Source organism: Miniopterus natalensis, chromosome 11, assembly GCF_054644295.1.
Source record: "Miniopterus natalensis isolate mMinNat1 chromosome 11, mMinNat1.hap1, whole genome shotgun sequence".
Classification (NCBI taxonomy): Eukaryota; Metazoa; Chordata; class Mammalia; order Chiroptera; family Miniopteridae; genus Miniopterus; species Miniopterus natalensis.
In genome coordinates, this window is record NC_142091.1 from 50363638 (window position 1) to 50379234 (window position 15597).

General features: G+C 33.2%; 1 protein-coding gene across 23 annotated transcripts in view; it reads right to left on the bottom strand.

Annotated features, from left to right (window-relative positions):
• Positions 1–15597, bottom strand: part of SOX6 (SRY-box transcription factor 6) — a 514047-nt gene that overhangs the window by 411767 nt on the left and 86683 nt on the right. For 7 of the 23 annotated variants that reach the window (XM_016225180.2, XM_016225186.2, XM_016225187.2 and 4 more), the window contains exons 3-4: positions 5869–5950; positions 4369–4514 (exon numbers count right to left, since the gene is read on the bottom strand). The exons of 15 other annotated variants lie outside the window; for them this stretch is intronic. The gene's annotated coding sequence lies outside the window, so the exon portion shown is untranslated. The remainder of the gene's footprint in view (positions 1–4368; positions 4515–5868; positions 5951–15597) is intronic. One more of the 23 variants, XM_016225188.2, reaches the window with a different exon arrangement.

Below are 15597 nucleotides of genomic sequence, written 5' to 3' on the forward strand. Positions count from 1 at the left end.
AAGGCAAACAATGTTGACAGACAAAGCCTGGAGTCAAAGGAAAGAAGGATGGGCATGAATTATGAAGTTTTTTGTAGGAAATAACACAAGACCTTTTCAGTAAAAATTAGAATAGAATTTCACTTGCTTAAGAAATTGGGGGTAGAGGAGTGGGAGACATCAGGCCTTCTCCTGAGGTGAAGCATAAAGCATAACTGAATATATCATTATTCCCCCATTTTTAATATAAGACATTGATACTTGTAGTATAAGGTCAGAAGTGTTGCCTGTAACCAACTGCACTGCACTGTGACATTCTCAATCATCTGCTGAGCCTGAAGTCCCACAGCAGCTGAAGACTCTGCTGTCCAGTCGGGCTTTCCAAATCGCCCCAAGAGCACATGTGTTGGTAAATACCACACTGCACGTGCTCCTCACGCATCCTTCACCCACCCTTCTCTGGCATCAGTAATCCCTTTCTTTACTAGCATGCTGACCTAATAGGCCAACAGGGCATGTCTCTCACACATGTTCTTTGCACCCAAAACAAGAAGTTAGAAAATAAATGTTTGGAAAATTATCTCAGGTTTTTCCAAGGGTAGGAGAGTTAGAGAAGTTTGAGAGGTTCCATACCAAGAAAAACTGACAGCAAGCCTTCATATTAGACTGTTTGTGTCTATCCACTAAGATTCTATAGGAATGAGAAAAGTATTCTTATCAAGAAAGTTCAAATAAAATGTTGTTTTTCAAGAATGATTCTAAAGAAGGACCCAGTGTTTGAGGTTTTCATCAGGAAATCTAAAAAAACAAGTTATAGTTCTTTAAGTGAAATAAGGGTAAGTGGCATTTCACTGTGATGTGCAGCTATGGTCCATACGACTTCAACAGTACAAATGATATTTCCTGGCATTTTGTTTTCCCTTAGAAAGGAAAATAGGAAGAAAAAATTTTACATAGTCATGAGTCATAAGGTAAAAAATGGACATATAAATAGCTGTTAGCTCAGTGTAAAGGATCCCTGAAGAAAGAGAAGGAGCCCAGGAGATGTGCACATCAAATAAAAATGGAGAATATGGCTATATTTCAGCTCAAACCAATATTCCCTTTTCAGGAATCATACCCTCTGGCTCACTGCTGACAATTCATAGAAAGCGTATGAGTGAGATGAGTTTGTAAGATGAACAGGGATGCTCCACGGCAGGTAAATAAATTTGTTTCCACTGAGATAATTATTCTTACCATGTGTCACTGCTCTCATGGCATAAACAGGACAGGTGATGACATTCTATAAAATGCAATTTTTATTCCTATACTCCTGACATCAAGATATATAACTCATTCAGCTCTCATGAATTTTTTCTTGCTCTGAAGCTATGAGTGGGTTTTTGTTATTGCTGTTCTTGGTTTTTTGCCTTTTTAAAAATTGCTATCATCAACTGTGCAATAATGTTAAGAGACTGGGAAGGGGATGGGACTGTCATTATTTTAGGGTACCCGGTCTATATATGTAGTATATATGTTATAACGTGAGATTGCTAAATATAGTTCTATTACTTGGATTTTTTAAAGGTTAGTATCTGTATTATATCATTCCCGTGCAATACTTCTATTCTCAAATCAATGCCCTGTCCCAAACCTCACATCCTTTCAGACCTAACCTAGGCAAGAAATAAGGAATCACAACCCTTTGTACCAACAAATAATTTTTCTAACCATAATTTATTAGTACCTTATTCCAAAAGCATACGAATACTTACAAGATAGTTAATCCTCATTAAAAACTAAGATTACATAACATAATTACATGTAAATAAGAAAAACAAATTAAACTCTTACCCTTTCCTATGTCGGGCACTAGTTGTGAATCATATATACAATTAGAGTTATATTGCCAAGCTAAAAATATTGGTAAAGATCTAAAAATGACAAACAGTGCCTTTTAAATTAATGTCTTATTAGTTGAGTGAAGTACACTGACAAAGAATAATTTATGCTTATTCAAACTGCACTCGACATCTTCAGGTGTTTCCAAATGAGCTCACAGAAGAGTGATTAAATGCATCTGATAACAAGCCACACATTGCTGAAATTACTTACCGCCTCATTTTATGATTAATTAAACATGTAGATTAAAGTTGCAAAAGAATTTAGATTAATGAGCAAGTTAAGTCTTGCTGATATAAGTGAGTTGGGAATTGGATGCTCTGTGGAACTTTATAAACATGCATTTTATAATGAATAAGACAAGGCTACATGCAGAATCGTGGCCGCCAGGGCCTTTTGACGATGCAGTCTTTTTTAACATGGTTTGACAGCTTTCAAATAACATTCTTCTATAGGCTTTAAACTTTGTGCTTTGCTGTAAAACACAAGACTACGTAACTCATGTACCAAGAGTACGATTATTTTCAAGCTCTCCAAGGAAATGACCCCCTGTAGCAGCAGCTGTTCAGAAAAAATTACAAACTCAATTGTTATTTTAATCAGATAGTTTCGTAGTTAAAAGCAGTTATGCAACTTGTAAAATTATATGACAGCTCATCAGTACCTTCTCTTCAACACTCCCTCATCCAAAAGCAAAACCATCCCCAGAAAGTCATAGCTTCCAGAGGACTTATTAGCAAAGCAGGGTGCTCAGTCATTCATAAAATATTCAAAGCCATTTATTAGTGAAGTTTCTGTGCTGGGAAAGGTTATGTTTAAATTTATGACAACTCTTATCAGCTCCAAGAGTATCTCAAAATATCTGCTGGGGTTTGCTGAGTATCCAATTTTTCTCTTTTAAGATCAGCTTTACCTAATCCACATAACTTAGTCTGTGTCAAAAGCCCAGTTGGACTTGACGATTTTCCAGAGCAAGAGAAATACAGGTTGTTCACAGAGATGTAGTGCATTCTCCTTTGCAAGAAATACAGAAGTGGAGAGAAACTGAGCCAAAGTTATTAAACCAGCTTATGATTTCAAATCTATTCCTTTTTTATTACTAAGCTGATAGCGCAATGCCATTTATTAGTACCATAGCATAATAAAGACACTCTTACAAATTCTTTGAATGGATCCAATCTGCTATCTAAAATATACCTCTAATTCTTTTCTACTTATTTTCAGACCTTTTGCATGATTCATTCCTTGGCAAGGGTGAAATTTTTAAGTGTTAAATTTTTTCCCTTTCAATTTAGATTTTTTTTACACTCTAAAGCCTTACCAAGAAAACGATGGAAATTTTTACATAAGGATCAAAAGGAGCTGCTTCATGACACAGGTGGCAAATTACCATCATTAACCCCATACATTTATCATGTGGACATAATTGCCCATTTGAAGATTTATGTTAATGAAAATAATATTGAGACATAAGTCTCTGACTGTACTGAAATTCATTAAAAGTTAAAATCATTTTTATAAGCAGCCAAAACAAAAGAGTCTCCATTTGATTTGTTTATTTCAGTTTTATTAAGTCAATGTTTTTCACCGAGTAATGTAAACCACATTTTATCACCACAAAAAGTTATTTCAAATTTATAAGCTTTTCCCCTTATAGTTCAACTTGAATGTAATAGTAGGGACTTCTCAGTAAAAATATGAACCCAAATACTTCAAGGACCAAATAATATACTTTTTACTTATATGAAAATTCTAATTCCTTATTTATATCCTTCAAAAGAGGAAATCTGCCAACAAAGTGGTTATATTAGTCTGAAAGAAGCTTGGTTAGATAACTAAAAAAATTCTTTTGCAATTTTAAATGCATTTGGAATGTGCCAGAAAGGCATAGATTATTCAGAGAGCTCAACAAGCCAGCAAATTTTAAGGATCTGGATCTTTCCACTCCAATCATTACCATGTTATTTCTAGGCTCCACAAATTATGAGGCCTATCCTGGAATAACTAATAACTTAATAGAAATCATGTCATTCCTGAGGCCTTTTAATACAGAAAGATACATTTATGTCCCCATGAAAGTAATTTTTGTAAAATCACTGTAAGCCCTAAATACTAAGTATACTTAGCTATTATTTGTACTTTTTATTATAATTAGCATGTTTTAATTCTTTGATAAATGCTTTATACAGTTTACCTGCATTAAATACATAAATCTACTTGTTATTTAAAGTTAAGAGTTAAATGTTTACCTGAAACACCAAAATAGGTACTTTGCCCTGAAATTTTGAACAAATGAGCAATTTAAAATATCCCAAATCAGCCGTAATATAATATAAAAATTCCTAAACATTATTTTCATTAAATCAAGATGGCAATTTATTGTTAACATATTTTCTTTTATTTCACAACACACAGTCATGTGGGCTATGAACCTTGCATTTCTAAAGGGAGATTAATATTTTCTCTATTTCATATATGGTTGAAAGAAAGTATTAAAATACTCACCAGAGACTAAAATGAGATGACTAAATTCATTTTCAAATGTGATTGGGCCAAGGTTTGTCAAGGTGAACTACGAATGCGTTAATATCCACAATACTGCCAACTGCTGAATTATTAATATTGTCGGCTCCTCGGTTTCAGTTCATGCCCTATAGAGGAGTTTTGTGAGATCCATCAAAAACTCGGCCTCTCAACATGTTTACAAGCATCCTGGAGGCAATGTCTTAAACTAAAAATGAAGTGACTCTAACCAAGCAAACGGTCATCAAGGCCAGACTAACATTCATAAATGCAAACAACCAGTCTATAGCAAAGGGAGCAAATGAAGCCAGGTGCCACTCCATGCCAGATCCTTGACAACTCAGCACCCAACACTTGAAATACCAGGCAGAGGACTAAAGGTGGTTTCCTCATTTAGCAGGATCAGCAGCATTATGTACCACATTTATAAATTCTATGTATCACTGAAAGTATTCAAGAACCAAAAACAGTGCTGAAAATTGGCTCCAAAACTATTATGGCTTATAACTTTTTATTCTACTTGACTGCAAATTCTTTAGTTCTCTTAACCAAACACAGAGTTAGTTAACTGGAAGAGTCTTGAACTTTTCCTTCAGTGAAGAAATAAAAGATTTCTCCATTTTCTAGATTAGTTATGTTAGAACCACTTTTAAAATCTTCATATATACAAAATATTTTTGTGAGTAGTGTACATTAACAGTGGTCTTTTATAAGTTGTTTGGAGATTTATAAGGTCTGATTATTTTAAAGTCAAAGGTTTCTAAACTTTACTCTGTACTTTATATTGTATCATTTCCATGATAGGAAATTGAGATCAAAACTGATTTTGTTGGCCCTGGCTGGGTGGCTCAGTTGGTTGGAACGTCATCCCATACATCAAAAAGTTACAGGTTTGATTCCAGGTCAGGGCACATACCTCGGTTGCAGGTTCAGTCCCTAGTCAGGGTGCTTACAGGAGGCAACCGATTGATGTTTCTTTCTCTCTCTCTCTCTCTCTCTTTTTCTCTCTCTGTAAAGATCAATTAAAAACATATCCTTGGGTGATTATTCTTAAAAAACTGATTTTGTTCATAAAATGCATAACCTATACCTGAAACTAATATGTTACATGTCAATTATATCATAAATTAATAAATACAGATGGGCTTGAAAGTTTGGAAAATTTAAGATTTTTGATACTCATCTGTCCAATCTTTCATTCAATAGCTATGTCCCCTATCAATAGAAGCATTTCTTAAAAATATTTAATTGTGGTAGTAAAATGGTTTAATTTGTATGTAAAGGTTAGCCAATAATCCCAATACTTTTTAAATAAAAGTTTAAACTAGGAAATGTAAAGAAACTGGGTGTTAAAGTTACCTAGGCCTTAGTATTAGACCACAAAAATGCAATACAATCTTCATTTGCCACGGAAATAAGAAATAAGTGGGAATATTAGTTATACTCATAAATTATATATATACATATATATATATATTATACCTGGGCTCTTATACAAATTGATGAGAGGTCACAAAGTCCTTCTTGAAGCATTTTCCTTTCCTCATCAGAAGATATAGAATGTCTAAAAAGAAGAAACTAATAGTTATTGGACCCACTATCTGCCAGATATAAAATAAATGTTCTCTATGCATCAGATAATCTTCCCAACAACCACACTCATTTTACAGATGAGGAAACTGAGGCTCAAGCTAAGTAATTTGTCCAGAGTCACACCAATGACGGAGATGAGCATAAAGGCCTATGAACCCAACTCCAAGGTCCATTTGTTCTTCTTGCCACATTATGCTTATTTATGGCCAATACCATTTTGGGTTTATGTTATTGTCTACTAGCTAGAATTCCTTTCTGGTTCTTCTCAGTTAATCCATCTCTTCCACTTCCTTCCAAGGTACACCTACTCCAAAAATTATGTTGTATTCTCTCAGCACTTTGTGTAAAAGCCTTTATTACAACACTTCAAGTTACAAGGTTTCACACAATATACATTTACATAACATTACCAATATTACCATCTATATTACAACAATGTAATCAGAAAATGATTTCATTGACACACTACAGTATGTTTCTCCCATTCTCCATTCTATACTCTCCTATCCTCTCTCACTTTAACAGAAACTGTTATTATTACTATCATTATCATTATTACTGTATATTACTAATTCATATCAACCAACCACGTTTTGCTCTCATGCTGTTCTTTGGATCCCCAAAATACTGTATCTTTTTCTGCTTTCAATCTGTTCAAATGTTCCCATACTCTCAATCTGCCTCTTTCCTTTCCAATAAAAAATTCTACCCCTGACTATTTTATAAAAGGTGTAAGACACTCTTGATTATTCATTTATTTATTTTTGCAACAAATATCTAAGTATTTATTATGTGCTAGAAACTAAGAACAGATAAACAAGATGGAGCTTATTTGTCTAAGAGCTTACAATCTAACACAAAAAGTAAACCAAAATTTGCAGCACAGATTTGTGCCATAATAAACGTATGTAAAAGTGATGTGAATACAAAGAATAAAGAGTAATAAGCTATCTGTGGAGGCAATAGTCCAGAAAGGCTTCCAACTGAAGGTGGCATATAAAATAAAATTTCATTGACAGAACATAGCAGAGAAATAACAATAGTAACCATCTGTTATTGAAATTTTTCTATGTGTGAAGCACTCAATACAATGCACGCTTAAAATGCATTATATAATTTCTTCACATATGTGGAAACTTCTGCTTCTGACCAAGATGGAGAAACAGGGACCGAATTTACCCTTCTGGCTTAAACAACTAAAAAAATGAACAAAATATATGAAAACAACAGTTAGCAGACAATGAACATCAGGTAATGAAGAATAGTGATTCCTGAGAAAGGAAAAATAAATGCATAAAGAGATTACTGACTGCAGTGTACAGAGGCAGAGCTTTATGGTCTCAGTGAATTAAGGAGATAAAGTTGGGAGTATAGGGAGGCCAAGGTGACTATAGTTCATAGGGCAGAGTAACAGAGGAGAGAGATCTGCACATAGACTTGCAGAGATCTGAACAATCCCTCACAAGAATTTAAGCAATTACTGATAAGCTAGCTCATGTATATAAGGAAACTAACCAAGGTCAGAGAAAGATATCCAAAAGCATCAGAAAGAACAATCCCAGAACTCACATAAGGCCAGGAATAGTTTATTTTCCCATAACCAAAAATACAAAACTTCAAAACATAAGGGGCATTGGTGAAGACTCAAAACAGCATTGGCTTAGTAGTGGAGAAAATTAACCTTACACTAAAGGCTGTACTAGTTCCAATTGACAGAGCTTAAAAGCAAGCATTAAAAGGACCAAATGTGTGTATGGGGGGGAAGGGGGAAGATTGATCAAAAAAGAAAAAAAGAGAGAGAACTCATTGACATGGACAGCAGTGTGGTGATTGTTTTGGGGGGGGGGAAGAGGGCATAGAGGGGATAAATGGTAATGGAAAAAATAAAATAAAAATTGTTTCCAAGTATCTTAATTACATACCAGGAGGGGAGGGGGAATCTACAAAAGTATTTATAGAAATACAGAAATATTCAGCACTCAACAAGGTAAAATTCACAATTTTTGGCATCCAATAAAAAATTACCAGCCATGCAAAGAAGCAGAAAAATACAATCCATAATGAGGAGAAAAATCAATCAACTGAAACTGATCCACAAATGACACAGATAATAGAATGAGTAGACATGGGAATTAAAACATTTATTATAGTTATATTCTATTTGTTAATGGAATTAAAAGACTAAGTATAGATATTGGATATGTCACAGAGAGTCAAATTTAACTTCTAAAGATTTTTTAAAATACAGTCTGAGATGAAAAATATATCGAGTGGAATTAAAAGCAAATAAGACATGTCAAACAAAGACAAGTGAACTTAAAGATTTATCAATAGAAACAATTAAAATAAAACAGTGGGGGGAAAATGAAAAAATGTGAACAGAATCACTGAACTATAAGACCACTTCAAGCTACATAACATATGTATAATTGGAATCCACACAAAAATAAGAGTAAACAAGTATCTGAGAAATAATGGTTGAAATTTTTCCAGATGTGACAAAAATTAAACCCACAGATGCAAGAACTTCAAAAATCCCCAAGCTCAAGAAACATTAAGAAAACTATATTAAGGCATAAAATAATCAAACTGCTTATAACCTGTGGAGAAAAATCATAAAAGCAGACAGAGGAAAATGATACATCATATTCTAGAAGAACATATATAAGAATTACAGCAGACTTATTTTTGAAAACAATTCAAGCAAAACAACATGGGTCTATCTACATCTTTAAATTATTGAACAAAAATTTATCTAGAATTTTATACTGGCAAAATAAAGATTTTGCAAAAATACAAAAGCTGAAGAAAATGTTAGCAGCTCATCAGCATACATATCCTCCAAGAAATGTTAAAGAGCTCCTTCAGGCAGAAGGTAATGTTACCAGGTGGAAATCTGAATCTACACAAAATGATAATTACCCTGAAAATGGTATATATGGAGAACTATAAAAGACTCTTTCTTTCTTTTTAAATCTCTTTAAAATATTATTGACTATTCAAAACAAAAATTATTATTTTTAGGTTTATAACATATGTAGAAGTAATGTGTATGACCAACAATAGGATAAAGGCTAGGAAAGAGAAATGAAAGTATGCTAGTGTAAGATTGCTATACCATATATAAAGTGAGATAATATTACTTGAAGTAAGACTATCATAAATTGTATAGTGTTGCTATAAATTGTAAATCAAGCAGTAAAATGTAATAAAACAAAAAATAGAAGTAATAAGCCAATAAAAGACAAAATAAAATCATAAAAATTCTTAATAAATTAAAAACAAAGCAAGAAAATGGAAAAGGGAATAATGAAGAGATGATACAAATAGAAAACAATAAGCAGATTCAACTACATCAGTAATCACATTAAATGTAAATGGTCTAAACACTCAATTTAAAAGAGAGAGATTGTCATACTGGAATGAAACACAAGGCTCAACTGCATGCAGTTTTTTAAAAAATCCACTTTAAAGATGAAGAAACAATATTTTAAAAGTGAAAACCTGGAAAATATATACCATGGGACCACTAATAAAAAGAAAGTAGCAGTGGCTATTAGACAAAGTAGATTACAGAGCAAAAAAATATTACTAAGGATAAAATGATTCTTGTATAATGATAAAGGGGTCAATTCATTAAGAGGACATAATGATCTTAAACATTTATTTACCTATTATTTACCTAGTTTCAAAATACAGGAAAGAAAAAACTAATAAAATTTCAAGAATTATTAGTTTTAAAAATCTCTCTTTCTCAGTTAATGATAGAACAAGTAGGCAAAAAATTAATAAGGATATAAAAGACCTAAACATCACTATCAACCAACTTTACCTAATTTACACTTATATAACTTGCCAGCCAACGAAAGATTTAGGAATTCAATAACAGAAAGATATCTGAAAAAATCCCTAAATATTAAGAAATAAAATAATACTTATAAACAAACCCACTGATCAATGAAAAAATAAAAGTAAAATTAGAAACTATTTTGAACTGAATTAAAATGAAAACATCACATATCAAAATGTACGGGATGTAGCAAAGGAGTATTTAGAAGTAAATTTACAGCACTAACACCTATATTGAAAAACTGGGTCTTTGAAAATCAATAATCTCAGATTTCACTTTAAGAAATCAGAAAAATAAGAGCAAATCAAACTCAAAATACACTGAGGAAAACAAAAATAAAAACTGAAATCAGTAAAATAGAAAAGAAGTATTAAATTTTGATATGTTGTGTTTACATTCTCATCAAAAATAAAAATTGACATCACTCAAAATTATATTATCCTTCGATATTAAAACAATAATAAGTAGATATTATAAACAACTCTATGCCAATAGATTCAACTACTTAGATGAAATGCCCTTAAATAAACTGTATAGTTAGATGAAATAGACAAGCTAAATAGCCCTGTATCTATTAAAGAAATTGAATTTTTAGTTAAAAACCTTCCCAGAAAGAAAACTCCAAGCCCAGCACTAACACTTCATTAGTGATGTATTTCAATCATATGAAAATAAATAATGTCTATTGTTCATAAACTCTTCCAGAAATCTGAAGAGGAGGAAATACTTCCTAACTCATTCTATGAGGCTACAGTAATCAAGGTAGTGGCATAAAAAATAGAAAACAGATCAATGAAACAGAATAGAGACTCTAGAAATAAACCTATTATTATATGGTCAATTGATTTTCAACAAAAGCACCAAGGCAATTTAATAGAGAAAGGATAATCTTTTCAGCCAATGATACTGGAACAACTGAATCAACTGTAAGCAAAAATATAAACCTTAAACCTTATCTCACCCACTACAAAAAAAAATAATTCAAAATTAATCATAGACCTAAATTAAAAGATTAAACTATAAAGCTTCTAAAAGAATGCATCAGAGAAAATTTTAGTGACCTTGGGTTTTGCAAGGATTTCTTAAATGTGACACAAAAAGCATGAAATACACAACAAAAGCAATTAATTGGACTTCATCAAGATTTAAAACTTTTGCTCTTCAAAAGATACTTAAAATTGAAAGTTAAGCCACAGACTAGTAGTAAATATGTGCAAAACATATCTCTGACAAATAACTTGTATTTAGAATATATAAAAACTATTTCAACTCAATAGAAAAAAAAATAACCCCAATCTTAAAAAACAGCAAAAAATTTAAAAGGCACTTTAACAAATTAGATAGATGGATGAACAAATAAGCACATGAAAAGATGCTCAACATCATTAGTCATTAGGAAAATATAAATTAAAACCACAATGAGATACCACTATAAATGCTTGAATGGCTAAAACTGAAAACTAAAGATTCCAAGTGTTACTAAGAATGTAGGGCAACTGGAACTCTCACACATTGCTACATATAAAGGTACAACCACTTTGGAAAAAATTAGCAGTTGTTATAAAGTTAAACATATACCTATGGAACCCAGCCATTCCACTCCTAGGCATTTACCCAAGAGAAATAAAAGCATATGTCTACCCAAAGACAAATGTTCAAAGTAGCTTCATTTGTAATAACCAAAAACTAGAAAGAACCTAAATAAATAATCAAATTGTGGTATATCCATACAATGAAATACTACTCAGCAATTTAAAAAATAAGGTATTGACATGCAAAACATGAGTGAATCTCAAAATAATTATGCTGAGTAAAAGAAACTAGACCAAAAAGCAGTACATAATGTATGATTCCACTTACAAAAAAGTTTTTTACATGCAATCTAATCTACAGTGACAGCAGATCAATAATTGCCTGGGGATGAAGTCCAGGAAAGGTCAAGGAAAGGCAGGAATAAGGGACTCTGAAGGGTCATTAAGAAACTGTTAGGGGTGATGGATATGTAAATTAACCTGATTGTGAAAATAGCTTCACTGGTGTATCAAAATTTATCAAATTGTACACTCTAAATACATGTTGGTTATTGTATGACAGTTATAACTCAATAAAGCTGGTAAAAAAATTGCAATAGGTAATATTCACATTTTACAGATGAGGAAGCTAAGGCTCCAAAAGGTTACATGATTTGTCTAAAATCACAGGTAGTAACACAGCAGTACTCAGGAGTGGTGGCAATTACACACAGTATATTTTCTCCAATTTTATTGAGAAATAATTGATATACGTCAGTGTATAAGTTTAAGGCATACAGCATGATGGTTTGATTTACATATACAGGCATGCCTCTGAGATATTGCAGGTTCAGTTCCAGACCACTACAATAAAATCTTTCAATAAAGTGAGTCATAATCATTTGTTGGTGTGATGTCTTACCTTCAATTAGTAAAAAATGCAACATCTGTGATGCACAATAAAATAAGGTGCAATAAAACGAGGTATGCCTCTACTGTTAAATGATTATCACAATAGGTTCAGCCAACATCTATCATCTCATATAGATGATACAATATAAAGAAGAGGAAAAAATTCTCCTTGTGATGAGAACTCTTAGGATTTATTCTCTTAACAGCTATTTTATATATTATACAGCAGTGTAAACCATAGTCATCATGTTGTACGTCACATCCCTACAAATTTCTGTTATAACCGGAAATTTGTACCTTTTGACCACCTTCCTCCAATTCCTCTTTCCCCTACCCTCTGCCACTGGTAGCCACATATCTAAGCTCTTTATCTATGTGTTTGGATGGAAGTTCTTTTGGTTCCTTCCTTCCTTCCTTCCTTCCGACTCCACATATAAGTGATATTATACAGGATTTGACTCTCTCTAGGACTTATTTCTACTTACCACAATGCCTTCAGGATCTATCCATGTTGTCGCAAATGGTAGGGTTTCCTCATCCTTTAAGGCTGAATAATTTCCAATGTGTACACCACAACCTCTTTATCCATTCATCGTCAGTGGACACAGGTTATTTTCATGTCTCGGCTATTGTAAATCATGCTTCTATAATCATGAGGGTGCAGACATCTTTACGATTTAGTGTTTTCATTTCCTCTGGATATGTTCCCAGAAGTGAAATTGCTGGATCACATGATAGTGTTTTTTTTAATTTTTTGAGCATCCTCCATACTGTTTTCCGTAACAGCTGTGCCACTTTATAATCCCACCAATAAGGATTCCCCTTTTTCCACATCCACACCAGCATTTGTTTTCTCTTGTCTTTTGGATGATGACATTCTAACAGTCATGAGAGGATATCTCATTGTGGTTTTAATTTGCATTCCCCTAATGGTTAATCATGTTGAGCATCTTTTCATGTACCTGTTGGCCTTTTGTATATATCTTCTTTGGAAAAAATGTCTATTCAGGGCCTTTGCCCATTTTTAACCGGGTTATTTGGTTTTCTGCTCTTGAGTTGTATGAATTCTTTATATATTTTGGATATTAACCCCTTATGAGATATATGGTTGGAAAATATTTTTTCTCATTCTATAGGTTGTCTTTTCACTCTGTTTATGGTTTCCTTTGCTGTACAGAAATTTTTTAATTTGATGTAGTCCCACTTGTTTATTTTTTATTTTGTTGCTTGTGCCTTAGGTATCATATCCAAAAAATTATTACCAATACCCATGTCAAAGAGCTTTATTACTATGTTTTCTTATTACACTTAAGTCTCTAATCTATTTTGAGTTAATTTTTGTGAGTAGTGTAAGATAGAGGTCCAGTTTCATTCTTTTACATGTGAATATCCAATTATCCCAGAACCATTTGTTGAAGAGACTGTCTTTTCTCATTTGTGTATTCTTGGCTCCCTTGTCAAGTATTAGTTGACGGGTTTATTCTAGGCTCTCAATTCTATTCCATTGGTCTATTTGTCTGTTCTTTACCAGTATCATACTGTTTTGATTAGTATCATTTAAGATCAAAGAGTGTGATGCCTCCTACCTTGTTCTTCTTTCTCAAGATTTCTTTGGCTATTCAGGGTCTTTTGTAGTTCCATAGAAACTTTAGGAGTGTTTTTTCTTTTTATCTTTTAAATATATCTTTATTGATTTCAGAGAGAGGAAAGGAGAGGGAGAGAGAGAGAGAAACATCAGTGATGAGAGAGTCACTGATCGGCTGCCTAGCCCGCAACCCGGGCATGTGCCCTGACAGGGAAACAAACTCCAGTCGCCTGGATCCTAGGTCGATGCTCAACCGCTGAGCCACGCCCGGCTGGGCAGGAGTGTTTTTTCTACTTCTGTAAAAAATGCCATTGGAATCTTGATATACATTACAATGAACCTATATGTCTCATTTAGTAGTATTGACATTTTAACAATATCAGTTCTTCAAGTCCATGAACATGTGGTGTATTTTTAAATTAATATGAAGCATATAATATAATTCTGATTCACAGAAGGCACTCAAAAGTTGTTTGGAGGGTTTTAAAATATAGAGGCATATTAAAAGCCTAAGGCATGAAAGGTTATAACTTTACCTTTCCTAATGATATTTAAATTTTTTAATATTTATTTAATAATAATGATATTTTATTTTTAACTTAAAACATCTTAACTGATAGAATGTATGAAAGATAGAGTTTCTGTAATTCATTCAAAAAGCTCTTTACTGGAATCTCTTATGGACTATATAATATGCACTACTTGTGCCCTAGCCAGCATGGTTCAGTGATTAGAGCATCAGCCACCAGACCGAAGGATCACAGGATCGATTCCCAGTCAAGGGCACATACCTGGGTTGCAGGTTGGCTCCCTGCCCCAAGTTGGGGCATGTAGGGTAGGCAACCAGTCGAAGTAGCTCTCTCACATTGATGTTTCTCTCTCTCTCTCCCCCCCTCCCTTCCTCCTTTCCACTCTCTCTGAGGGGAAAAAAAAAGCAATGGAAAAAAATAAATATCCTCAAGTGAGGATTAACCAAAATAATAATAATAATAATTAATAATAATAATAAGCACTACTTGCTAGGCACAAGTGAGACCAGCATTTGTCATGCACAGGTTACTTGCTGAAGTAATGTCAAGGGGCTCAGTGTGTCAGGAGGCTACGGAGCATGCAGTTGAGTGGAGGGTGAAGATGACAAGCCACTCTAGCTCTCTAAGAAGGAAAAATGACAATGTTCCTTCCACCGAAGCATTTCCCAGGAAGGAATTGTTAAGTCACCTTTTTGTACATCCTTTTATATAAGTGTGTTTCACCTCCTCCCACAAATAAATTATAAATTCCTGAGGACTAACTCTTTTTTCCCATTTTAAATTCTATCTCATGTCCAGAGGAGTCCTGAATTCATATTCTTATTGAGTGAATAAATGAATGTTAGTCTGAATGATAAAGTAATGAGAATGACAAGGATCCTTTACAAAATCAACTTGACTTTATCCCATTTTCTTGAAAAAGTCTATTTTTTAACTTTTATTTCAGTAAGTCTTTTCTTATTCATGAATGTATTTTCCTGCACTATTTCCTCTTCCCTTGAAAGAGACAAGTAAGAGGGCCTATATCCTAAGTATACTTTTGCTGCAACTATATCTTCTACAGAGAAGGACAGACTATAGCAATATAACCAGGCAGTTGTAGTCATCACTTTATCTGAGAGAGTTTTAAAGTAACCAAACTCTGTGCACACCTATTTTATTCCTCACAGATGTCATATACTAATCCCTATGTGAAAGCCAATTGATAGAAAAGCCATACTTTCAAGTATC